This window comes from Lontra canadensis, unplaced genomic scaffold, assembly GCF_010015895.1.
Source record: "Lontra canadensis isolate GAN:19392208 unplaced genomic scaffold, GSC_riverotter_1.0 scaffold14, whole genome shotgun sequence".
Taxonomy (NCBI): domain Eukaryota; kingdom Metazoa; phylum Chordata; class Mammalia; order Carnivora; family Mustelidae; genus Lontra; species Lontra canadensis.
The window spans coordinates 24,303,123-24,330,234 of record NW_022631008.1 but is presented as its reverse complement, the minus strand read 5'-3'; the positions used below and the strand labels follow the sequence as shown (position 1 = coordinate 24,330,234).

Genomic DNA, 27,112 nt, shown 5'->3' with positions numbered 1-27,112 from the left:
GTGGGGGAAGGGGCAGAGGGAGAAGGAGAGGGAGAAGCAGGCTCCCCGCTGAGCAGGGAGCCTCATCCAGGACCTGATCCCAGGACCCCAGGACCACAACCTAAGCTGAAGGCAGACCCTTGACCGACTGAGCCACCCAGGCGCCCCTATTTCTTGCTCAATAAGTACAGTGCTTTGTCTTAAAATTTTTTTAATTTTTTCCTATGTTCATAATTCGAGGAGAGAGAATTCTTATTTCTTTCTAAGGTGACTCTGTATATATATTCAGAAAAACCTCAAACTGTAATTTCTTTTTTGTCACTCTCAGTAACTGTCCAAGTTGTGGCCTAAGCCTTTACTGGCCCAAGGTCATGGTTAGTCCTAAACATTTGCTAACTTTGCTTGTTGCTCATCCCCAGGAGCAAGCAAGCGGGTGGCCACATATTTGCTGAATGGATCTTTCATCTTGTAGGAAGGACTTGGGAATAATACCCCAGAATAGGTGGAATGAAATGGGTGATGTGGTGTTTTGCTGCACTTTCCTAAAAAAGAAGGGGGGGGAACAAGTCCCTTGGCCAGTGTAAATTGGTTTGCCACAAAGAAAACAACGGGGCACAGAGGCTGAACAGTAGCCTTTCTCCTGCATGAGATCCATTCGAGCCCACGCACGCTCCGATCACGGTCACAAGTGGACATGGGCTTCTGCGCTTACACACGGATCTAGAGCCCAAGTCCTGGCTGCGTCCTCTGACCACGTGTGCTGCACACAGCTGTCAAGTCCATCCGTGTGACTATGGTGTGTCCATCTGTATAGGCAACACTGTCTGTGACAAACACATTCTCTCCCGCACAGTGATGTTATTAGAATATTTTTGTCGTTGTCGTTTTATTTGTTTAACGTCAAACACTCACTCATCCAGATCCCCACTATCTTACAAGCCCAGCGCTGGCCCACACTGCTGCAGGACTGGGACAAAGAGATGATGTTACAGTCTGGTTTCTATGGCAACAGAGGAGGGGCAATGAAAACCGAAATGTTGGAAACACCCATTCTGACAATTGTGACATAATTCAGGTTATTACAAGGACGTAACTACCAAAGAAGCAGAAGTGTCATTACCCTGCAGCTCATGTCGGCAAAAAGCTACACCACACATTTCTCTGAGTTGGGCTGCTAAGAGGAAGGAAACACGAAACACACACACACACACACACACACACACACACACACACACGCCTCGTTTTCTGCATGTAAAATGTGTGTGTTCTTTAAAAGCCAGTGGTTGGCTGGTTTTCCGGACATGATGTGGTTGAAGCTGTCATCGTAATGGAAATTCATTGCTGTAGCTATGGTAAATCGAGTTTTCTGCCTGTGCTGAATGCATTAGTCTAATGAGATGTTTGCAGCCGGAGAGCGGGGCTGCTGGAGACTCACTGTGAGCTACTAACACACGGGTGGAAGATTAGCTTTTGTAATACTCGATTTGCATGTACTGAAAGTCATCTGTCTTCTGAGTCAACATTCCCGGCCTGGTCAAGAATCTGATCAGGGCTCCGGTGAACCAGCCGTAGGTAAGGGAGATGCATAACTGGAGGGCGTGCCATTGACACGGGATCCTTCTCTTTCTACTGTCAACATGACAGGTGACCTGTTCCAGTGTGTCTGGCTTGCATGCCTCCCTCCATGGCAATGCCCGAGTGTCCTGCACTCAAATCACTGAGGCCAGCAGGTAACTTCAGTTCCTCCTACACAGAACAAAAATGTTTGATTTCTTAACCAGATCGCAGAGAGGAAGAGGTAGTTTAGAATTATATAGTTTATAAATTTGCGGTACTTACACGTTCATTACTCTTTAACTCTGCATTGAAAGACGTAGAAAGTTGTTTTTGTTTTCCCCAAATATGAACTCAAGTAACTGTTCTACTTATTTGCATGATGATTTTGCTTTGCTTTTGTTTGGTTTGGTTCTAATTCAAAAAGTGTTCTATGTCTTGGGATAAACATATTTACTAAAATTTAATTAGTAAAATTAATGTGTTGTGATTCACAAGAGTACTTTTTAAAATTGAGTTTTATTATTTCTATCCCAGGTGGAATATTTTACAATGTCTTTGTAAATGTAATGTTTTTTTTTTTCTTAATTTATCAAGATAGATGAGAATACTATTTACTGCTGGTAGTGGGTACTGGTTAGTTTTGGAGGAAAAAAAAAAAAAACAGGTGTCTATGGAGCGTCAGGATCAGTTTTCCCAAGTTCAAATACAGAGTCACCTTCTTCCCAGGTGGGGTGTTGTGTGACTACGACCCGGTGCACAAAGCTTCCTCTCCAGGTTGCTTGCCGAGTAGGACAGGACAGTGGACAAGGGTGGTGTCAGCTGTGTGGAAATCATTTGACCCATAATTGAGGCACTAAGTCCAAGTTCTTTCCGCTACCCCTAATAGTAATAGAGAAGCGCCTCATGGTGTTGTCTCGGGATCCTCTGACCATCTCAAGAGGGTCAGACAATCAGTAGCTTTCTGGAAAGTGGCTTTTGGTTGGTCTCAGACGCTGTGGTACTTGAGAAAGTGATCCCGGCGACACGTCAGAATTGAGACGTTGTATACTCTCGTGTTTTTCTTTCTTTTCAAGCACAGGAACCATTTTTGAAGAGTGGGAGACATAGTTTTTTTTTTTTTTTTTTCCCTCGAGACTTAAAAAAAACCCAGAATATTTGGAGTGAAAGCACAAAAATAACTATGAAGGATTTACAGTGTGGTAAAGTAAACTACCTAGGGGCACAATATTTGTGTGGAACATTTGTGTGTGTGTGTGTTGCTTGGTACAACCAGACTGAGAAAATAAGGGGGGCAGTTACCGAGGAGTAGCAGCTGGGTGAAGATTACCTAGAAAGTCGGTAGTGATCAACTCAAACAAAACCTTAACATGGAAACTTTGGTTTTAGGGAAGTTGTTTGATGGCTTCAGATCTTTACCTTTTAAATCTATGCGTTTACGCAAATATTTTTTTTTTTTAAATGTGAATACGTTTTCTTCAGCTCTTTAAATTGTGTTTGTGGACAGTCTCTGTCATATTTTGGCAAATCTCTCAGTCGGTTTGCTTTGTCGAATCACAAGAGCAAATCCCACCCAAAAACCCAGTTCTTCCGTGCTTAACGCGTTTACATTTCCTTGTGGCACCAAAATGACTTTTCTTTTACCGCAAAGGAAAAAAAAAAAAAGTAAATGAATGATAATAGAAAGAAAACAATAAGAGAAACAGGAGTAAATCGCTTTCGGTCACTTACTTGCTTTTGGTGGTGTGTTTTCAAGGCGAGTGAAACCAGCAAAAGCAGTTTCGCTTTCTGGTTCTCGGCTGGCGTGGGGGCGCTGGGGTCGCGCGGGGTGCTCGCCAGCAGCAGGTAGGACTCGCGGACCAGCTGCTGGGAAGCCAGCCAGCCCCACGTGCTGTCGTCCCGCCGCGGGAACTTTTCTACTGAAAATTCAAGAAAGTCATGACTTTTTCAACGTGGAGTCGTTCGTATTGGCTTATTCTAAAGATCCGAGCGATGCCCCAATGCACAAAGATCGAATTTAAACTTTTTTTTTTTTTTTTTTAACTTGCAATGATGTGAAAATCACAAGCAGATGGCATCCAGCCTCTCTTAACTTGGTGGACGTATTTATGCCTCCATCTCGATCGTGGAGCTCACACACTTCCAACCCATTGAAGGCAACATCCCATCCCTGAAGTTCCCCGAAATCCGAAGGAGGCACGCTCGGAGAGGAATACCCGTTCGTACGGTTGGGGGAGTTCCCTTTCAGGCTGTTTTGCAGATCGGGGACGCATCACACACACAGACACACGCTTGGGTCCAGGCAGGGGTGGGGCGGGCGGAAGCCGGGAGCGGGCTCCCGGGGGCTCCCAGGCGGGGCTCCGCCGGGCGTCGTCCCTCCCCGGCCCGGTGCCCGCCGGCAGCCTCGGCCGCGCGCGGACGCCCGGGAGTCCGGGGCGCGCCCGCCGCAGCCCGCGCGTCCCCGGCCGAGCGGGAGGCGACGCTGGCCGGCGCCGGCCTGGGGCTTCCCTTGCCGAGTCCCCTCCAGGTTCAGCCTGCGCCTCTCCTCTTCCACCCAGCCACCTGCTTTGACTCGGGGACAGCGAGGGAGAGAAGAGAAACGAGGGGGCATCTCACTGCGTCTCACCACCCCAGGGAGTAAAATTCGGTCTCACATTTTGGAGCCGAAGTTTGCGAAGGGACAAGCAGTCCCTTTGGGTGTGAGCGTCCGTGCTTCGTCGGGGGGGTGGGCGCCCTGGACCTATCTAGGAGGGAGCTTTGTTTAAGCGCCTCTTTGGACATCTTAATTCAGCCAGCTCCCCAAAGGCTGGTTTGAGATTTACGCGTTTTTAATGTTTTTTGTTGCCTCCGAAGGCAGACAGGTGAGGAGAGATGAGGGGGTTTAATAACAGCCCCTGGGAGAACAGTCAAATTGCTTGGTCTGGATATATATATATATATATATATATATATATATATATATATATAATAACAGAAGCCACCACTGTGTCTGGTAAACGACTCTAAATTTTAATTAATGAGTCACAAAAGCCACACCATAAGCTTTAAAAATTACCCCTTTATCAATAAGGTGATAATTAACTTTCTCTGGAATTAGCAATTCTCTCAGCCCCCGGGGTAGTATGCAGCCTAGTAAGTTCTCTGGAATGCTGCCAATTTTAAACAATCAGTCTTTTGGCAAATCTACTGGATTTTAATTCAAACATCTATTGTGACATTTTCCAATGAGGTTCGAAGACCATTGGGATCGCCCCAACCACGGTAACATTTCTGAGGTTGAAAGGAGTGGCTCAGACTGTTTGGATTGCATGGGAATTTGTCACTTTCTCTTTCTTCATTGTCCTTGTCTACCTCCGCTCCCCCCAACCCTCTGCATTTGCAAGAGTGCCACACTCTAGTCTCCGCTGTAAATCTCTGTGAGCATCATTGCTATAAATCGCTGTGGAGAAGCCTGCATTTGCTGGTAGTCGCATGCTAGGTTCCAGGGCTCTGGCTGCAAGCCCAGGAGGTTCCAGTGCTTTTCTATTGTTGATTTCATCTCGGTTTCAGTTCTGGCAAGGGTTCTTCCCTAATATTTCTGCAAACTCTCACCCGCGGCTTGTCAGATTTGAGATTTAGGTCGAGATTCAGAGAAGAGGAGCTGCAGGCAGAAGGGCCATTTTGGCTATGCTCGTGGCCGATCGAAATTTGGCTTCTTCTGACCTACACGTGTTAGTGTCTGAAGAGGTACAGCAGCACTGGGCAGACAGAGCAGCTGGCTCCACAGTGAGCCCTTCCCCACAACGCACACAAGTACTCCTCAGTGCTGCTAGTCACTGCTGGGGATGTTCAGGGGAAGCCCGATGAGGGGCGCTGCTATGTGGCCACAGTGGCCAGAAGGCAAGCAGCAATGAGTGCAAATCACTCCTCCGGAAGCCAGACCTCCCTTTCCTCCTTCTGGGTCCTTCAAATGTTAGCATGGGTGGGCTTCTGCTTCTCTCAGCCAAGAGTCTGGCGAGGATGGCATGCTGGTGATAAAGTTTGCTGCTGGGTTCAGCTAGCAGCGTTGACGCAGTCAAGAACATCCTTCAGGAGGGTGGGATGGAGATGAGCAGCGGGCAGGAGTAGTGCATTCTGGGATAAATCAGCACTTTTCAATCAAAAGAGGCACTTTGCCACCATCGAGGAGATAGAACACCTCTCGCTTGCAATGATGACCTCATGGACTACTATTTTAGGACAGAAAGAAATTTATTACCCGGTGGCGATTCTCACTCTGTATTAAGCTGAAGAGCATTCCACCGGGTCTCTGGGACGCCCTGGACCAAGGGGGATATATTCAGAGATCCACACTTTAGGCATCCCTGGGATGGCTGTTGTTATCCTTGGACCAGGTGTGTTTTAGAGAGAATCTAGTGGCACAGAACCGTGGGAAACCCTCTTGACTCTCCCACGGATGCAGGCATGTTCCACCTAAATTTTCATTTGTGGGGAAACATGTGTGCATTTCTTTTTCAGCAGCTGCCTTGATGGATGGGATAAACAGAACCTGGTCCTGGTGTTGCTAATTTTCAAGAACGATTGCGTACTCCTGCTGGCTGGCTGTGCCAGCCCTTTGAGGGAGGGGCTTGGCTGAGGAGTGGTATCTTTACTTTCTCCAGAAGGCATCCAATACAGAAAGAGTGGAGTTGGCTGTTAGGAGAAAATTGACGTGCCAGGGGAAGAGAGTGTCAATGCTGTGTTTTGCAAGGTGGTGACGTTGTCTAGTTAGCCCTATGATAGTGACTCAACTTTTGGGAGCTCAGTATTTGGTAACAAAAGCCTTTGCCCTTTTTCTCTCTCTCTACTGATCACTACAGAGCAAAAGCCATCGTAGTTTCAAAACAGAAACATATGGCTTGAAATTAATCCTAAAGAAACATGGAAACTTTCATGAGGATGGTACTAAACTTGGGAACAAACACTGGGCTGGCAGAGCAAAGAATTACCCTCACTGGGTCCCAGTCCAGCCATGGGAAAATGACCCTTAACAAAGAAGTAGTGAGATAAAACCCGAAGGAGAGATCCTGTTCCGTGGCCCTTCCAACGAGTTCTTGACCATCCCTGCCCACTGACCCTCCCACCCCCAGTACCCGCTGGGGCAGTTCAGACCAGACTCAGTAATGGCCAACAGGTAGCACAGGACTGTCAGCTTACAGGGTTATTTCCTTTTAGATGGAGGGAAAAGTTTTTTTTCTTTTTCCTTTCACATTTGTCCACAAGTCATCCTGGGACATCATCGTTCTGATGAGAAAACCAGGGTCAAACACCAAGGCATCTGCTTTTCCCTGGTGTGCGGAGCTGGGCCCGAGCCCTGCCTCCAGACCAAGGTTAAGATCACAGAGGCCTTAACTGAGCGTCTGCCCTGGATGCAGCCTTCGAGCTGGCTGGGGGGCCTGGTGGCAGGATTTTATCCTGTCTGATAGGCAACTTTGAGCAGGAAAGGAAGAACTGGAGAGAAAACCACAGGCAAAAGATAGCTTTGGCTCATTTGTGCTTTTTGCTTCGGAGACAGGATTTGGAGGTCACGTGAGGAACAATTCCTTTGGGCCTAGCCATTTCTATACTATCACAAGCCAACAGGAATTATTCTCTTTCTTTGCGGCCTTTTGAGAAAGAGCCTGACTGCTTTTCTTCACAGCCTTTTGGGATTTAGTATCCTCACTTTTGGGAAATTATGGTGATATCAAGACTTCATCTAACAATTAGCTATTAAGCTATGCTGTTCATTCCAAAGGGAATAACTCAAAAATGTTGTGGGAGGCACTAGGCTTATTGATCAGTAAAGAATGCCACTCCGGGAATAGATTTCGGTCATTTTTCAGTCTTGAGAAATGTGAGTCATTGGTTCATGTTGTTGACATTGTTGCCTATGCTAGGGGAGTTTGCCATGAGATTTGGGGGTCAGTGCAGTACATACCCATCTGTGCATTTCCCCTTATGTTGGGAATATAATATAATATAATATAATATAATATAATAATATAATATAATCCCATTCAGATGTCGTGAGATGCTCCAGCATATTTGATTGTATCCCTCTTAAGAACTCATTTGTAAAAATGCTTCAAGAGGATAGCTGTAGATAATTGACATTTGGGTGCACAAATTACAATGCACAGAAAGAGTGGGAGAAAAAAACCCAACTAGTTCTAGTGTCTGAAATCACTACCCACAGTATGAAAATACAGCATTTGTTTTGAGTGTTTGTAACATAATTAACATTAAGTACTTGACATAAAGAAGGAGAGCAAATTGCACGGTGTGGTTATGTTGGTGCCTGATAGGGAAATAGTTAATTGGTCCCAGAGTGGGACCTTTACAGTTGTGTGTTGCCTTAATGAGACCAGGTGAATATAAACTCTCTCCAGGGAACTGAAGTTATAAAGTCAAGTTGGGTGTGATGTATGTGCCAATGTATGGGGCCAGTGATCTGAAACAGTATGGAGGACTGGTCTTTTCTTTCTATCGCCCTCCCTTTCAGTTAGAAGTCATTTGTCACAAACCTGGTAACAAATAAATGGACTGAAATTCTCTGTTAGCAGAGTAAGGGAAAAGAACGTTTAGAAAAGTTTGTCTCACAGATGTTTCCAAATCAGCCCCAGCCTCTGCTAAGGTCAAGTGCTGAGTTTCTACTAATTGGATCGAGACCAGAGTGAAGTAGAATAAACTGGAAATATAATCATTTAAAAATATATTTCTGGGCATAGGTTAGGTCACTGTTTTTAGGGACTATATTTCATATTTTCATGCCTGAAGAAAAAAAAAAATTCCATGGGACCAAAGACCTGGCTGGTCCTTATAGATTTCTAATAGTGGATAGTGTAGGTTACACAGCTTCCTGGACAAAGTCAAGCAAATCCAAGGTCTCCTTCGGCCAAGGTTTCCTGTATTCTGCTTGTGTACTTGGTAGATTATCAGTTTCCAGGGGGCTTTCTTTCTCTTCCCTGAGAATACAGATTTAGGGCAGGCTAAGAAGAATTTACATTGGGACCATGCAACTACATGTTCAAGTCCATTCACCCCTCTTTGGAAGCTGGAAGGTTAAAATGTAACCAAACTAATGAACTTGAAGGAAAAAAACGTTTATCTGACATTTGGAGGGATAAATTGAAAGCAAAACCCTATACTCTGAGAAGTGGTCTCGAAGTGATTCCTAGATTCTTAGATTGAATGGATTATAAAGGCCTTCCTCCCTCCCAGGGCAAGCTTCAGACTTTTCCCCAGGGTCTGCAAAGGATGCAGCCAACACAGACTCCATTCTTAAGAGGCCGCCTCCTCTGCCATTGTTGGAAACTTCGATTTTTTAGCACGGCCATTTTCCCCTCCAGAACTTCCCCTAGCTCTCTCATTCAGGAACTTCCTCCTGGGGATACTTTTGTCCTCAGAGAGGTAGAGAGTAAATATCCATGGAACAGCATGGACTCTGAGTGTGAAAAGTCAGGTGAACGGTCACCAGTGTGACCGGGGCCAATATGGTGGCCACCCTGGGCCTCCCTTCCTCCCTAGGGATGGTATTCCCTGTCGGTCCCCACTGCTGAGCCCCAGTGGTTTGAATGTGGCAAGTCCTCAGTAAACACTTGTTGCGTGAGCGATGGCATGAATGATAATGCCAGCCTGGGTGAAGACAGCAAGGTGTTGTGGAAAGAACATGCGCCATTTTTGGTGTCACCCTGAGTTGATCAGATCATGGTATACAGTGCTCCAGAAGTTGTTGGGAAGGCTCTTTGGTTTAATGCAAATAAAATTCAAAGGAAGCAGTATATGGAAAAGGTCTTTGTAAACTGTAAAGTGCTGGAGAAATGGGAATAACTACGTTTTCCGTTTATTGAGCCATGTATGCTCGGGGATGCCGAGAGAAGCACTTGCCACGCTTTATCTCATTTGTCTGACTTAAACCACACAGGAAGTCATTATGAGGCTTTTTTTTTTTTTAATCTCCATTACACAGGTAGGGAAATTGAAGCTCACATTAAATAATTTTTGGAGGGTTACATGGCCGTGTGAGGTCTGCTGAGTCTCTCCTTCAGTGTTGAAAAGCCAGTGGGGCATCCATGTCTTTTCACCTGTGAGGGCTGACGAGAAAGAGCTCTTTCATGCCTCTGACCCAGCTGCTGCTGCTCAGCCTGGCTGGGCTGCTCCCAGGTCCCACAGGTTCCAGAAAGGAAATGATTCCCTGGTGTTTCCACTTGGAAAGGCATTTTGGATCCACAGCAAACTTCTTTTAAAGCAGTAGGCTCTCAGTCCTGTCAGACTCAACCCTCACTTCCATTACAAATGTTTTTAATGCCCTGTTTACAATCCCAGAGAGAAGTTCCCAGATAACACAGCCCTCCTGCATCCCTTATCGGAGAAAACCCAGTGTAATGTCATACCTGGACTATAAAGAGGAGTAAAAGCAAAGTAATTTATAATTACTTCCGGTGCAGGCGCTCTGCTCTGGGTGCCATAATGACGTGGTTCGGTGCTTGACACCCGCTGTCTACACTGAGGCCTCAAACATGGCTCTCAGCAACTCGGTTAACACAAGCTGGTCCTCCTGCCAGTGATGTTTCATTGTAAACAACCCTTGAAATCCTAAACAAAATAGAGAACAGGCTTCCCTTGATCTATGTATTATTTGCATTCCTGGAAAATACAGTATATATTACAGCTAAGTAAAAATATATTTGTATGCAGAATGAGGTGAACTCTAGGCTCACCAAAACGAGGTTTTCACTCATGTGACCATATGGGGAGATAGTGCTCCATTGTGTGGGCAGCTCCATTTGTCCAGCATCCTTGGTCTCTGCCCTTAAAGGTCAGGAGTGCTCACAGCACCCCAACATGGTACCAGGTAAAACCATATCCAACACATTTCCAAAATGCCCCTCTGCGGGGAGTGTTGCCACCACCGCTGAGCACCTGTGGGTCAGAGCATGCCACCCTGTCATGAATTTCGCTTTCTCCTACCTCCCCAAATGCCTGATTAATGGTAGTTTCAGAAAGATGGTGCTGTTCTGCCGGTTCTGTACGTGACTGCTAAGTAGAGGCGTTTCGAATATCATGGCAGAAATTCGGGGGTAATTTGCACATTCCATGAAGATGCTTGTAGTGGATTTCCTCTAAAAACTGGAGCTTTGAGGGGCACCTGGGTGGCTTAGTGGGTTAAAGCCTCTGCCTTCGGCTCAGGTAATGATCCCAGGGTCCTGGGATCGAGCCCCGCATCGGGCTTTCTGCTCAGCAGAGAGCCTGCTTCCCTTCCTCTTTCTCTGCCTGCCTCTCTGCCTACTTGTGATCTCTCTCTGTCAAATAAATAAATAAAATCTTTAAAAAAATAAAATAAAAACTGTAGCTTTGAGCCTGAGAAGATCTTTTCTGCCACGTTTCATTCTCTTTCAGATTATGCACAGGTTTTATTATAAATACAGTATTTTAAAAGCACGTTGGTGAAATCCTCACTATTCTCTGGATCTGCTTAAAAGCATTAAAAGCCACTGAGGGACTTGGATGATGTAGGTTTTATGCGAGTTATCCACACAATAGTCCTAGAATGTAGGGTTATTCTGCTTCACAGACAAAACTTCAGTCTTCAGTGAATTTAAGCAGTGAGTTTCAGTGCCTCAGGGTCATCCATTAAGTCCTATAACTGATTTCAAAGCCAAAACCATGCTTTTGCTCCTGTATCAGTTTGGGTATATGGTATACACGTTTATCTGTGATGTGGAAATCCCTTGTGTGAGAACTTTCTCCTTGTTGAGTACATAAAAATGCGGTAGAGGAATAAACATGACCACAGATTCTTTGACATTCCTGCCATGAGGCTGTGGGGTCTCATTCCCCTCTCCTTGTCTCTGGGCTGTTCTAAGTGACTTGCTTAGTTCACAGAATGGCCAAAGTAATGTTCCAGGACTGACATCAGGAGTCTTGCCATTCCCCTTGGGGCTCGGAATGCTCACCCTTGGAGCCCTGAGCTGCCACAGAGGAGGTCGATGGCCCCAAGGCCGCTGCCAGGAGCCAAAGCTCTGTAGAAGACCCTGAACAAAAAGACATCAAGGTGGGGGTGAGGCGGGTAGAGAAAGAGGCAAGAAACATAGAGCTACTCGGTGTGTGGATGAAGAAACCACCTTGGAAAGCGGATCCTTCCATCCCAGCCTCCCTAGCTGATGCTACACAGATCAGAGACAAACTGTCCAGTCCAGCCTTTCCTGAATTCCTGACTCACAAAATGGTGAGCCAAAATAAGCCACACACTTTGGAATAGTTTTACATGTCCTGATAACCCAAACACGTGTGAATGGCATTCTTTCTTTTGTAGTGTGCATTGTGGATTATTTTTGGATGCCAAAGGGAGAAAGATTTCCCACTTCATTTTTTGAAAGTTATTTATTTATTTATTTATTTATTTATTTATTTATTTTAGAGAGAGAGCATGGATGGGGCAGGGAGGGCAGAGGGAGAGAGACAACCAGACTCCCTATTGAGTAGGGAGCCTGGTACAGGGCTTGATCCCAGGGCCCTGGGATCACGGACATGAGCTGAAGGCAGACACGTAACCAACTGAGCCACCCAGGCACCCCAAGATATTCCACTTTAAAAAGGAAGGTAAGATTCACTATAAAATATAACTGATGTTGGGATGCCTGGTTTGGTCAGTCGGTTAAGCGTCCAACTCTTGATGGTTTGGCTCATAAAATAAGTCTTAAAAAATAAGTCTTAAAATATATATAGTTGATCTGCATTTGCTAGGAATCAAAATGAGAGAAGTTTTATTCCATATAGAGTTACCATCAAAACCATGTATTTTCAGGGGGACAAAGGCTGTACCTAAGGGATCTGAAGTTTGATTAAGCACTGCTTTGAGCCCTAGGCTGTCTGTGTCTCCAGTCCAGGGGTTTAGAACTAAAATCCCAGGTGGTATAGCTCCTTCACCCATAGGGACATGGTCCTCTGAGTTCTTCCCATAAAGTCTCTTGAAGTTATCCTTTGGTTTGCAGAGCAGCTTTTAGAGAATGTCCCTGGAGGTGACTCTAATTCTGAGGAATTTTGAGCTATCCTTTAGATTTCTGGCCGCCCTCTCAGGAGTGACCGTTTCCCAGCATCCCACAGCCGGCCGCCATGTTTACTGTCAGTGCTTTGGGCGGCCCACAGTTCTACAGCTGCAGCTCAGGCTCCCTACAGGCTCCCACACAGGATTGTATGTCACAGCAGACTCAGTCCTCTAGTGAGAGAATGTCTGCCCTGAATGTCCAGGTCACTGATACCCTGTCTCACTACTTAGTGTTAAGTCCGGCTCAGTGGAGACAAGGAGCTCAGATGTGATGTATACAATATGACATCATAGGAGCTGTGATCGGTCTATGTCTCATGGCCATGAAGGCAGCGACATTTTCATGTCCCCCTCTGGCCCATGCTTGTTTAGATGATGTTATGTAGCACCATCAATTTCACTTACCTTCTGTCCTATCTCTGTGGATTTGTGTCCAAACTGCCCCCAGAAACGGGAAAAATCTTAAGGTCAACAATTTCATCTCTGGCTTCTTTGGCTTAAAGTGTCATTGCAGAACAGAAAATCATTGAGCCCTGCATCTGCATGAGGTAGTCAAGCTTCATGGCGAGGAGACTGAGGGGCTCTAGTTCAATGTCTTGCTCCAGGATCACTGGGACAAAAATCTTGCATTCTTGAATCATCAGCCACAGTTATAGTCAACTGGCTCTGTTTTCCTAAAACAGTTATTAGTAACGCATGGTGTCTGAGCATGGGGAAGCTTGAAAATATTTGCTTTTAAAATTCCAACACTTGGGGTGCCTGGGAGGATCAGTGGGTTAAGGCCTCTGCCTTCGGCTCAGGTCATGATCTCAGTGTCTCGGGATCGAGCCCCATATCTGGCTCTTCACTCGGCGGGGAGCTTGCTTCCCCCCTCTCTCTCTGCCTGCCTCTCTGCCTACTTGTGATCTCTGTCTGTCAAATAAACAAGTAAAATCTTAAAAAAAAAAAAAAAAACTTAAAAAAAAATTCCAGCACTCTCCTCACTCACATTTGGTGATGTCCCAAGTGTCAAGAGAAAGCACAAATGAGAACTGCCTTGCCTAGGGGTCAATGGGTTTCCTGGGGGCTTGGTTGGCAACTTTCTTTATCCATATGCCAGTGCCCCCGCCTGAAGATTTCCAGTGGATTCTGGGTCCTGATGTGGCAGACAGTGTGGGGAGGGCTGTAGTGAGAGGAGTGAGAATGAGTGCCCTTACCTTTGGGTTCCTCACCTGATAGAAGTGATGGCATCAAGATCGTTGTGTGAACCTTCAGGACAGAGGCCAATGGCCAAGTAGCTAGTGCCAGGGATCAGCTTTTTCAGCCCAGAAATGGCCTCTGCTTGTTAACAGCCCTTGCCTGCTGACACGTGAGAATGGGGCCTAGCACAGAGAGGTACTCCTTGCGTTTTCTAGATGGACTGAAGGACACAGGGGCGGAAAAGGAGATGGGTCCCCACGTAAGGGGATTATGTACTCAAAGTCTTACTTGGCTAGTTCCTTGGGTTCCAGGCTGGAATTCCAACTGTTTCAATGGCCACCTCCACCCACATGTTCTATAGGCACCCTAAACTCAACGTTTCCAAAGCTGGACTTCTCATTTGCCCTCTTCCCCATAGTTTCTCCTTTATTCTGTCTTCACAAAAGCTATCTCTGCTACTCCTGTGAACGTAACAGTTTCAGAATCCCAAACTTTCCTTACTTCCAACTGGAAGTCCTACCTGATGCTACTTTCCAAAAGAGTTTCCTGTACTCGCTCCTTTTCCCGCCTCCACCCTCTCTGTTGGCTTTGTCCAGGTCCTCACCAGCACCCTCCACCTGGACCATAGCTGTGGCCTCCAGCTCCACTTCTCTGCCTGCAGTCCTCCTCCCAACCCCACCTCATGCATCACACAAGGTTACTTTTGTAAGATACCCATATGCTCTAGCCACTCAGTTGCTTAGAAATCTTGGATAGATTCCCTTATGTCAATGGTTGCCAAATATTTGGACCGTGTTCCCTATTATAAATAATTCCTCGAGTGCACATCTCCAATGTATGTATCATAGATTATAAACATACTAATACTTTACTATGCTATACATAGCATAAAACATGCAAAAATAGAAATGAAAAAGGCCATGTGAGCTTTTTGCCCTTCCCCATTGATTCTCGAAGCCTCTGTGTTTCTCCACTTTCTATCCCCTGGCTGCTGGGATTTTCTTCCTTCACTTCTCCAGGTGATGAAATTCTTCGTGTCTTTCAGGACATTGCTTACACATGACTCCCCTGCCCTTGATTCTCCATACAGACTGCCTCCATGCCCCCTTTTTATTTCCGCCTCTTCTCCTGCGGCATGACTTGAGAACATTTTTCTAGTGGGCAAGCGGAAAGAAGGAAGGTATCAGGATATATGTCCCTGTTGTTGCCAAGAACAAAATTGTAATGGTACATACTTTTCCTTCCTTGTCAGACATTCCAAAGAGGTGTTTTGTTTGGTATGGTTTTGTTTTCTCCCTTTTTTAACCTTCTTGTTACTCGGGGTAAAATACTTCTCCCCCAGACCAGCGCAGACGCAGGCAGCCAGACAGACACAGAACTGGAGGGGGAGGAATTGAGGGAGACGTGCGAAAGTAAACTTAATTCTGCATATCAAGCAATTAGGCTAATGCGATTTAGAACAACGTGATGGGTGAAGTTTGTGTTTGTTTTCCCCTCAGTGTGTAATTAACTCATGGTAGTGTTGTAGGTTGGTACATTTTGGTAAACGAATAAAGAACTGTTCTTTGACGTAAAAGCGGTGAACAGCCTAGTCCTTTCACAGTAGCTTGAGTGGAAGATAATTACAGTTTGAGGGACTGTCCCCATCCAGCGTGAGAACACTGGCGGCTTGTCTTGGGTGGAGCGGGGAGTTGCTGCGAGCTCGAGTTGCAGGGTTGATGTGCGCCGCGCCACGGAGAGGGCTTAGCTCAATTTTTCGATATTCCGCGAGGGTCCTACAGAGAACTATGCTAATAAATATGACAATAACGCTGTAATGGGACAAGAAAGGCTGACACGGCATTTTGTTAATTTGTGTTCAGCATTAGCAGGGAGTTTGGCGACCCCTGGGCAATGAAACAGGAGCTACTGGTCGACTGTAGGCATTTTAATTAGAGGTCTTGGGAATATCCGTGCGCTATGCCCGCGGAGTGAGACGTGGCCCTGCAAAGTTTAGCCAAAGCGAGCTTTCCTTCCTTGCCCTCGGCAGCCATCAAAAGGTCTTCAGGTGGCAGGGGCTGGGGAATGGCAAGAAAAAGTTTCTGAGAAGGGGAGGACTCCTGGTGGGCCGACGGCCGACACCAAGCAGCTACTTGGCTGTCAGCGCCCACAGTCCTTGTTTTAACAGAGTGGTGGCAGAGATGGCCAGAAATGGCTTGACCCAGTGATGGATCCCAAAGCGTTTTTAAAAGGCTTTTACTCTTGCTACCTTTCCACAGTTTGGTTTAAATACAATGCAAGAATAAGAACATCGTAAGTCAAAAGCTGTTACCGTATGTGACCCCTGAAATTTATGGGTATTAAGCATAAAAAACTTAGGAACATATCACCAAATAATTTTTCAATCCCCTAAGACTCCTTTAAACTTACCTCCTCTCCACCCACTGTTGCTGAAGTATATTTATTCCAGGGAAGCCTCTGGGTGCCGGAGTGGGAGGAGCCCAGAGTGGGAGGAGCCCAGGGTGGGAGGAGCCCAGAGTGGGAGGAGCCCAGGGTGGGAGGGGCCCAGGGTGGGAGGGGCCCAGAGTGGGAGGGGCCCAGAGTGGGAGGGGCCCAGAGTGGGAGGGGCCCAGAGTGGGAGGAGCCATCTAACATTGGCACTGGAGGGGCAAAGAGCCCGGAAGCATGAGAGAGAAATGGCAAATGCCCTCGGTCAGTGATGCAGGCTTGGTAATGGCAAGGTCTATCAGTGCCGCTCTCCTTTCCATTTCTTTCACCTTCAGTCCTGGCACTGGTGGGGCGGGAGAGCTTCAGTGGGAGATGGTGGGGATAATTGGAGGTAAAAGGCCCACCGCCAGGCTAGGATGGGGACTTCGACGGAAAGCCGCCACTTCTGTGACCGTTCATGGGTTGGAGGCCCAGTGCCAAGGTCAGGAGGGCAAGGTGCACAGCCGTGGGCCACCGGACGCCAACACGAAGGGGCAGAACCACCAGGTTACAACCTGGATGGTGGTTACCGGGTCTCACTGTATTCGTGGAGAAGTCGCACCCATTGGTGGCGTTACTTAAAATTGTTGGTCACCTTGACAAATAATCCTTGAGCCCCTCTGATGGGCGAGTCACTGCCTCTGGCCAAGCAGACAGACAAAGTCAGGTGAGTAGCCACTAGGGCCAGAAGTGGTTCTCCAGCCCTCCAAGGATCACTTCTTCCAGAAAGCCTCCTAGCCTTCCTCCAGCCCCTTTGTTTACTCTTGGAGGGCCATTCAGGTCTGTACCTCAATCCTGCTTCCTTACCGTTGGGGTTTCACTGGGATGTGTTTGTGTGTGTGTGTGTGTGATTGTGTTTTCTTCTCAATTAAGGCTAACTCTGAGGACAGCTGCTGCCTCGCACAAGGGTCTCTGTGGTTCACCATTGGTGTCAGGGCAGCCTAGGCTCTGCCCCTCAGTCCTGCCATTGCCTTATGGTCACGTGGCCTCTTTTCACCTCTCTGAGCCTCAACCTTCCCACCATGAAAATGCAAGACATTAACACCTGGATCACAGGTTGTCATTAGGAGCAAATGAGCTGGATCCAACACTTTGTATATTGCCTGGCCCATAGGGAATACACAGTAAATTGAAGCTAATAACATTATGTCATTGAGTACATGGAGTGTCGACTGAGCCTCTCTGTTCATTGTCTAATAGGAACAAAATCTCATTTGACTGTCTTCCCTTCTCGAGATGAGAAGGGGCCCTCTAAGTTAAAAGCTGCCTAGGAAAACTAGAGAAGGTGGTGGGCATACGACTCCATTGTGTCACTTGGCTCTGTGACAAATCCTATTCTATTCCATGAGGAAAGGAAGAAAAAGGAGCCCATCCTTAGACATTTTTCTAAGGCTGGTGGGAATATACATGGTTATCTACCAAATAACCTTGGCCTTCTCCATATGAATCCCTGGGGTCTCATGCTCTCCAATCTCCCCACGAGTCCTGGTTCTCCCCAGAGATAACGTCTGTCCATTCCAATGCCATTGTTCTTCTTATAATTAGGAATATGATATTTCAGAACCGAGCTGATTTCTCATCAGGTCTCATGGCCAACATCAGAGCTGCCATGTGCTCTTAGATCAGAGGGCCTATAAAACAGCCCACCACATATGTGAAACTTTATGTCATTCTTCCTTGAGCTGAGTTGGAAAATTTATAGTTAGAAGAACAGAGTCAAGTTGAAAATGTGGCTCTGGCCACATTTCTCTGGGTATAACTGGAGTTTGCTGGTATAGTTAAAATCAGTCTGGTTTTAACTGAGGGTATCAAAATGGCAGGATACAATGCTTTAAAAAGGCCACAATCCCCATCTGCCTCACAATGAGTGAGAACAGCATGCTGTTGAAAAATGTGCTGCCTGATGTTTTCCTATTCATTCATCTTTTCCTGATATCTATTGACCTCCCTGTATTTTAGGCAATTTCCTGTAATAGAAAAAAGAGTAGGAGGTGTCCAAGTCCCCAGGCAGCTGAGGGAGTACTAGAAGGGTCAGCAAACATTTTCTGTAAAGGGCTGCATAGCATCTATTTTATCTTGGGGGCCATGTGGCTTGGATGGCAATACCCACCCCAGAAACTCCAGGTGTTTCCCACAGCCCTCCACTCTCCATTCCTCGTGCTCTCCCTCATGCCTGCTGAGCCCTCTCTTCTGTGCTGATACCCGTTGCCTCGACACCTGGAAGAGAGACCCTAAGGCTTACAACAAAAGCTGATTGTGAGGACAAACTGAGCTGACGTGTGCAAAGCCCTTGCTCAGGCTCTAGCTGTCACTGACAAATGTTAGTCTGCCTTCCTCCTGTCCTTCCAGAAGAATCTGAGAAAACAAAATCCCTCCTGCCTCTTCCAGCTTAAGCCATCTACTCATGTCCTAACTTGAACCCAGACATCTTCTCCAAGACCTTAATCTACTCCGCTCTTTCTCTCAAACACCCAAACCACCTCTCTGTCTTGTTCTGCTTTGCCTGCAACACACTTAGTTATCTTCTATATAAAAGCCAGTTTTAAAGAGAAGGAGAAGGAAGAGGAGGAAGAAGTAGAGGAGGAAGCAGGAGGGAGGAGAAGAAGGTGAAGGGGAAGAGGAAAACTCTCTGACCTTACAACCTCCTCCAGCAACCATTCCTTTTCTCTTTTAACCCAGGGGTCTCCAACTGCCTTCACTTTCCCATTATTTCTCTTTGTTCATTTCTGCTCCTTCCTTATGTTTTTCCTTCCCAGAGGCATACTGGGCTGTGGAAAAGGAGTGCTCTAGGGTCAAGCACACATCTCCACGGTTCTGTTTGTGGTATCACAGACCCCAGGTAGCTTACACAGCACCAAGGTACTCATCTGTGAAATGGGAACAGTGAGTCCGCCCCCAGGAGAGGATTATGAGAGATCAGGGAGGTAATGGGTGAAAGGCACCTTGTCAGGGGTTGACATGTGACAGGTGCCACTCAATGAATTCTGTTCTCTTTCTCTTCTACAAGCTATTTAAGGACAGGCAGGGACCTCTGTCCTTAGGGAAATGAGGAGAGAGTGGATTGAGACTATTTTTTTGTTCCAAAAGTACCCACTACAGTCCTTTGAGTTGGAAAAACTTGCCTAGACGTATTCTTTTCCTTTTTCTTCATCTTTAATAAGACTTGCAAAAAAGTAATGTGGGATTCTAGTCACGTAAGGGTGGGCAAGTGCCCAGGTTGATTTCATTTGTTAATTAATCACTCTATTCAACATGTATTTATTCATCGTCAGCTGTATGCTCACCCCTATGAGAGGCCTGGTGGCTCCTGCCTCAGAGAAGCTCTCAATCTGACTTGGGTACAGAGAAGTGAGTCAAGCCAGTCACACAGGATTCCCGTGCTTTGGGGGGTGAGCTATGGGAGTGCCATACGGAAGGCAGGCAGGGAGAAGCCCTCTCTGCTGGACGAGACAGGGAGTCTCATGAGGCAATGAGCCACGTGGAAGGATGTGGCAGGGCAGAGATGGCTGATGGCTGATGGCTTCTAGGAGGTTGGACATCTCTTGTCTGTAGATCAGTGACAGCCGGTCCTCAGGCTGGACCAGAGAAAAGTGAGGTGAGAAAGGCAGGCTGACGGTGTGAGTCTTGTCTTGATCCTCCTCTAGAAACGTAGAGACTTCTTCCGTAGGAAGGGAAGAATGGACTTTCCCATCCAGGGGGTAAGAGGTAAGGCCTGAGGAGAGTAGTTTCTGGGAGGCAGAGTTCAACTCAGGATTAGGAAGAATTTGCGATCAGTCATCTCCAGCAATGGGGCAGGCACGTGCAAGCAGGAACCAAGGCATATGGAGGCAAGGAATGTGGGGAATCTAGTAATGGGACGGTCAGGAAAGATGAACTTGATTCGCAGCCCATGCCTGGGCCATGTCCACCCTACCCCAACCCACGCAGAGAGCTGATGCTGGCTCTCACACCACAGGTCTCCTTCCAGGAGAGGGCTCTGGGTCTAGCTCAGCTTGTGGCGGCCTCGAGAACTCCAGCTTTGCCACACGTTTTCCCCCTAAGGGATAACAAAAAGAAAGGGACAATTGGATAATACCTTCTGGTAGCAGGAGTTTACAGAGCTAGCCAATTTTTAAAATTAAATGGATGTGTATGTGCATATGTGTGTGTGTAGACACACACGTATACACATTTACATAGGCATAGTATAAAATATACGATTTGATTCCAAATATTGTTATTCCAATAATACCAATCATTATTATAATAGCATAGTTATTTATTTTTACATATTTGTTTTTATATTTCATTATATAAGAATAATGATTATTATTGATATTATTCCAAATTTTAAGTCTGTTTAGAATGTTTAAACAAATCACGATTTGCATCTGGCCCATATCTCCTCTGGACTCCCCTTTGTATATGCTGAATCTAAAAGGTGGAAATTAACATGGAGAAATGGAACCCCAGATCCTATCTTGTCTTCCTGTGGGGCGTGGCCTCATGCAACTGTGAGTGTTCTGCCAGGACTTAATTTTGTAGCAGGCTGCTAGGGTTATTTATTTATTTCAAAATTATTTTTTCAAGTTATACAAGTTGTACACACACATATTCTTGTTTACAAAGAAAATTAGTAAATTAGGACAGAACCTCCAAAGTTGTGCTCTACTCCCAGCCACTAGAATAAGTTTTTTAAAATGTGAGTCAGATCATTTCTCTGCCAGGCTCGGAGAAAGAAGCAGTGATCTTAAGTGGCCTACAGGGCCCTCATGCTCTGCCGCACCCCCACCCCCCTGTCTTATCTCATTTTTCTCCCTCCCCTGCTCTGTCACGCTCTGTTCCATATCCTTACTGTCTTGTCACACAGCTGTAGTTAAAATCAGTCACACACCCACCACAGGACTCCTGTAGTTGCTTTCTTCTCTGCCTGGAACATCCTTCTGCTCACCCTCCAAACTCCTTGAGGTCTCTGCTCAAATATTCTTTAATGAGAGAGGTCTTCAGACCATCATTATGGAATAAGACCATCTCTACCATCACGCTTTAGCTCTCTTAACCTGATTTTGTCTTATTAACATTTATCATCACTTGGCATATTATATATTTGATTACTTATAGTCTGCCTCTCCTTACTAGAACATGAGTTCTGAGAGAATGTAAGTTCCTTGACTTTATGTTCTTGTTTCTACTATATTCTTAGTGCCTGAACCAGTGGCACACAGTAGGTGCTCAATAAATATTTATTGACTAAATGAATGAATTCATGAAGACTATAGTAAAAGGTAAGAATTTCTCTCTCTTATGCGCTCACTCCCTTTCCACATTTCTCAGTTCTTACCACTGTAACTGTATCCTTCTAGAAATTTTCTTTGCATGTGAAGCATACCTAGAGGTATCTGCTTCTAGTCAGGATGTAGTAGGATGTGAAAAACTTCTGGTCATGGGAAGAAGCAGTGTTTTTCAATGGGACTAACAAAAAGTGGTGGGTGCAAAGAAATCCTGATGAATCATATCTAGAGAGACATGATCCCTTCCCAGGTATAGCAGGAAACTCTAGCTTCCATACCTGGGGAATGGGCAGATACAGGTAGATGTAGAAGTGGGGAGTTTTCCCAGATGCAGATGCCCATCTGGAAGGATGACTCTGAGTGAGGGAGGTGGGGAAGGGATTGCAGGAGTTGGGGATAGTGTGTGCAAGGATTGTGCTGCCTTGGGACCATTGAAGGTGTGACCTGGGTCTGGAATGGAGGAGTGGACCTGCAAAAGGCAGAGAACCGACAAGGAGAAATCAATTAGGCTTCATATACAGTGTGAGCTGGTAGGAGGGATTAGAATCTGAAAGACCCTTGGGTTCAGTCAGAAGATACTAGCCATAGGCAAAATTTGAACAAGGAAGATTTTTTTTTTTAAGATTTTATTTATTTATTTGACAGACAGAGATCACAGGTAGACAGAGAGGCAGGCAGAGAGAGAGAGAGGAGGAAGCAGGCTCCCTGCTGAGCAGAGAGCCCGATGCGGGGCTCCATCCCAGAACCCTGGGATCATGACCTGAGCCGAAGGTAGAGGCTTTAACCCACTGAGCCACCCAGGCGCCCCAAACAAGGAAGATTTAATATAAAGAATTGCTAACTACATGAAAGGTGGTTAACTACTGAAAGAGATAAAGGAGAACTCTAAAGTAGTAGCTACAGGGGTGCCTGAGTGGCTCAGTGGGCTAAGCCTCTGCCTTTGGCCCAGGTCATGATCCCAGGGTCCTGGGATCAAGCCCCACATGCAGCTTCCTGCTCAGCAGGGATCCTGCTCCCCCCCCACCCCCCACCCCCCGCCTGCCTCTGCCTACTTGTGATCTCGCGCTCTCTCTCCCTCTCTGTCAAATAAATGATAAAATCTTTTAAAAAATAAAAATAAAGTAGTAACTACAGAAAGCAGTAACCAGCCCTAGAGCTGACAGAAAAGTTAATAATCAAGGAATTTAGACTGGGAACCACTGCCAGGGCCCTGGCATGCCTATCAATTTGCCACCAAGTAGAGAGACAAAACAGTGGAAGAAGAAAAAGTCCCTTCTTTCTGTTTCAGATTTGCGATGTCTCTTCAATGCTTTTTGTTGACAGGGCCTAACATCAGCCCAACTGTCAAGGGAGAAATGTAGTCTGCAGAATCACCCCAGGATCCCAGAGTAGGGCAAAGAAAGATGGATATGCTGCTGAGCAGCAATAAATTAATAAATGGCATAAAAATACATATGTAAAAAAGACATAAAACCACCACAAATTCATCTCCTTTCTGATCTTTGCTGAGACAGTACCAGTGGAGGAGGGGCTGGTGGGCAGAGAAAAATCATGTAGTTTCTGACATTCTCCTGGTTTTTGGATTCTGGGGGCCCTGTAAGTGTTGAATTCAAAGATAAACAAAGAATAGAGGACACTGGCTAGGAGCTGGGCAAATCAGCAGTTAACTCGGTCTGCATAAAGGTACTGCTCAGCACCAGGCCAATTCGACTCTGGTAAATGTATTCCATTTGCTACTGTTTTTCTATACACAATTCCTGGAGTATGGTTTTATTTTATTTCTTTTTTTATAGATTTATGTATTTGAGAGAGAGAGAGAGACTGCACATGTGCCCGTGTGTGCACAACTGGGGGCAGAGGGAGAGAATATCCAAGCAGAAGACCCATGAGATCTTGACCTGAGCTGAAACCAAGAATTGGCTGCTTAACTGACTGAACCACCTAGGTGCTCCTGGAGTACAATTTTAAAAAAAGACCCATGTGTAAATAAACAGGGAAATATTACTCATGATTGAGAAAAAATGCAGACAATAGGAACATATCCACAGGTGGCCCAGGCATTGGACTTATCAGCTAAATACTTGAAATTAACTATTATAAACATGTTAAATAATTGAAGGAAAAGAGATGGATATTAAGGAAGAGAAATGGAAACTCTAAAAATAAAAACAAGTGGAAACTGAAATTCTAGAACCAAAAAAATAAAATACAAGACATAAAAAAAAAAAATCCACTGGATAGGCTTAATAACAGAGTAGCCATTGGATAAGAGAACTTGAACACAACTAACAGCAAGAAGTCGAGAAGACAAAAGCAGAGATAAAAATGGAATTCTTAAAAAAAAAAAAAATCCACTCAGTTAATACAAAAGAAGGCAGGATAAGAGAAATAAAAGACAAGTAGTGAGCAAATAGCTCACTGGTAGGCTCAAAGTCAACTCTTTGAATAGCTACATTAAATACAAATGGCCCAGGGTGCCTGGGTGACTCAGTCCTTCAAGCAGTTGCCTTGGGCTCAGGTTATGATCCCAGGGTCTTGGGATGGAGCTTGGAGTCAGGCTGTCTACTCAGCAGGGAGCCTGCTTCCCGCTTTCCCTCTGCTGCTCCCACTGCTTGTGCGCGCATGCGCGATCTCTCTGTCAAATAAATAAATAAAATCTTAAATAAATAAATAAATAAATAAATAAATAAAAACAAATGGACCAAATACTTCACTTAAAGGCAGTGATTTACAGACTGCATAACAACAACAAAAAACTTCACTCTGCTGGCTACAAGAGACGCATTTTAATTATAAAAATTAAACATAGGTCACAAGTAACAGATCAATAAAAGAAACCATGCAAACAGTAATTAAGAGAAAGATGGAGTGACTATATTAATGTCATTGAAATAGACTTAAAGACAAGTAGTTTTAACATAAATATAGTCACTCTTTTTTTTTTTTAACATTTTATTAAATAAAAGAGAGGGAACACGAGCAAGAGGAGTGGAGAGGAAGAAGCAGGCGCCCCATAGAGCAAGGCTCCATCCAGAGATCATGACTTGAGCTAAAGGCAGATGCTTAAGGACTGAGCCACCCAGGCGCCCCAGGAGAGTCACTCTTAATGATAAAAGAGTCAAATCATCAAGAAAGTATTAAAATATTAAATTTATTTGTACCACAATAACAAACCTCAAAATACATGCAACAACAGCCATCGGAACTAAAGGGACAGATAGACAAATTCACAATTTTATAGTTAGAGTCACAATTAGAGTTGCAGATTTTAATATTACACATTCAGTAATTGATAGAACAACTAGAAAAAAATTTATAAAGATATAGAGAATTTAAACAGCACTATCAACCAATTTAACCTAACTAGTATTTCTAGAACATTACATCCTACAACTGCGGGATACTCATTCTTTCCAAATATACGTGGAACATTCACCAAGATAGAACAAAAGCTTGTCCATAAAACAAGTCTCAATAAATTTCGAAGGATTGAGAGCATACAGAATGTTCTAAAAGTCAATAACAGAAACATATCAGGAAAATGTCAAATATGTGAAAATTAAAAACAAGCCAGCAAATACCCTTGGATTAAAGAAGAAATTATAAGGGGAATTAGAAAATACTTTAAACTGATGGAAAATGAAAAGAAGGAACCTAACATACTCAAAGTTGTTAGATGTGGCTAAAGGAGTGCTTAGACAGGAATTTATGTTTTTTAATATTCATATTGGAAAAAGAAGAAAGGTCTAAAATCATTAATTAAACTTCCACCTTAAGAAGCCAGAATAAGAAAAACAAATTAAACCCATAGTAAGTAGAATGAAGGAAGCAATCAAGCAAAAATCAGACAGTGGAGAAATATTAGCAAAACCAAAAGTTGGTCCTTCAAAAAGATTAATGCAATTGATGCTCTCTAACAGGATTGATTAAGAAAAAGAAAGAAAAGTGAAAATTATCAGTAGAGGAATGCAGAGAGGACATCTCTACAGATATTAAAAATATTAAAATTATAATACAGAAGCATTATGAATAATTTATGCTAATAGAGTCAACAAATTCTTCAAAAAACACAACTAACAAATCTAATGTGAGATGAAATAGAAAACCAAAATAATTCTCTTTTAAATAAATTGAATTTATAATTAACAACCTTAGAACTTCCCACTTAGATTACTTTACTGGTGAATTCTATCGAATATTTAATTAAGAAATAATACCAGTCTCACCCAAGTTCTTTGAGAAAAAAGAAGAGAGATGACTTCCCATCTTGTTTTTTGAAGCCATTCACCATACCTGTTTCCAACCTCGACAAAGATATTATAGGAAAAGAACATTATAAATCAATATTCCTCACAATAACAGAATAAAAGAAATTTTATGATCATCTCAATAGATGGAGACAAAGCATTTTACAAAATTTCATGTCCATTCATGGCAACAAAACAAAACAACAACTGCTAGGAAACTAAAAATAGAAGAAACGTTTTCAATCTCGTGTAAATACCTAAAGATAATACCACACTTAAAGATAAAATATTGGAAAACTTCCCCCTAGGGAATTGTTTTATTTTATTTATTTATTTTATAGATCATTGTTAATGTTCAGCATTCTCCCATAGGTTCAAGCCACTGTAGCAAGGCAAGGAGAAGAAATTAAAATAATTAAAAGGCAAAAAGATTGGAAAGAAATATAATTTTTAATTCACAGATCAGATTGTGTATATAGAAAATCTACAGATGTGTACAAAAAGCCTCACGAGGTCTGGTCGTTTAGAAGTAGTTTCATAGCAGAAGACAAAGTCGATGTACATATGTATTTCTATGTAAAAGCAACAGTTGGAAAATAGAGTAAAAGTACCTTTCCAATAGCATCAAAAAACAAAATACACTTAGTAATAAATTTAATAAGACATGTGCATGATATCTACACCAAAAACTACAAAATGTTTCTGACAAAAAACCAAAGTCATAAGTAAATAAAGAGATACACTACATCTATGGATTCTAAGACTCAGATTTCAATTCTCCCAAGTTGACTGTCAGCAGGTTCTTGGCACTTATGTGGAAATTCAAATTGTAAATTTTGAAGTAATCATGAAAAAGGAAAACAAGGTTGGAGGACTCACATTACCTGATTTTGAAACTTATTATAAAGTTATAGTAACTACAAGAGTTTGATATTGACATAAAGATAGACAAATACATCAATGAAATAGAATAAATAGTCCAGATAAGAAACTAAAACTCCTCTGGTTAATTGGTTTTGACAAAGGCACCAAAGTAATTAAATGGAGAGAGAAAAGTCTTTTCAACAAATTGTACTGAGTGACTGGATATCTGTGTGTAGGACTTTCTCACACCAAACACAACAGTTAATTTGAGATAAATCATAGGTTGTTTTTTTTTCCTGATTTTTACATGGTGGGATTTAATTTAATTTAATTTAATTTTAATTCAAGTTAACAAATAATGTGGTATTGGTTTCAGGAGTAGAATTTCGTGATACATCACTTACATACAATACCCAGTGCTCATTACAAATGCCCTGCTTAATGCCCATCACTCATTTTCCCCATCCCCCACCCACCTCCCTCCACCAACCCTCCATTTGTTCTCT

General features: G+C 44.2%; 1 protein-coding gene across 5 annotated transcripts in view; it reads left to right on the top strand.

Moving 5' to 3' along the window:
- The first annotated feature begins 1,313 nt into the window (after nucleotides 1–1,313).
- The window catches only part of SCML4 (Scm polycomb group protein like 4), a 95,437-nt gene continuing 69,638 nt past the window's right edge, over nucleotides 1,314–27,112 (top strand). For 2 of the 5 annotated variants that reach the window (XM_032858254.1, XM_032858253.1), the window contains exon 1: nucleotides 1,320–1,551. The gene's annotated coding sequence lies outside the window, so the exon portion shown is untranslated. Of the gene's footprint in view, nucleotides 1,552–27,112 lie in introns of all 5 variants that reach the window. The other 3 variants (XR_004382757.1, XM_032858252.1, XM_032858255.1) reach the window with 3 other exon arrangements.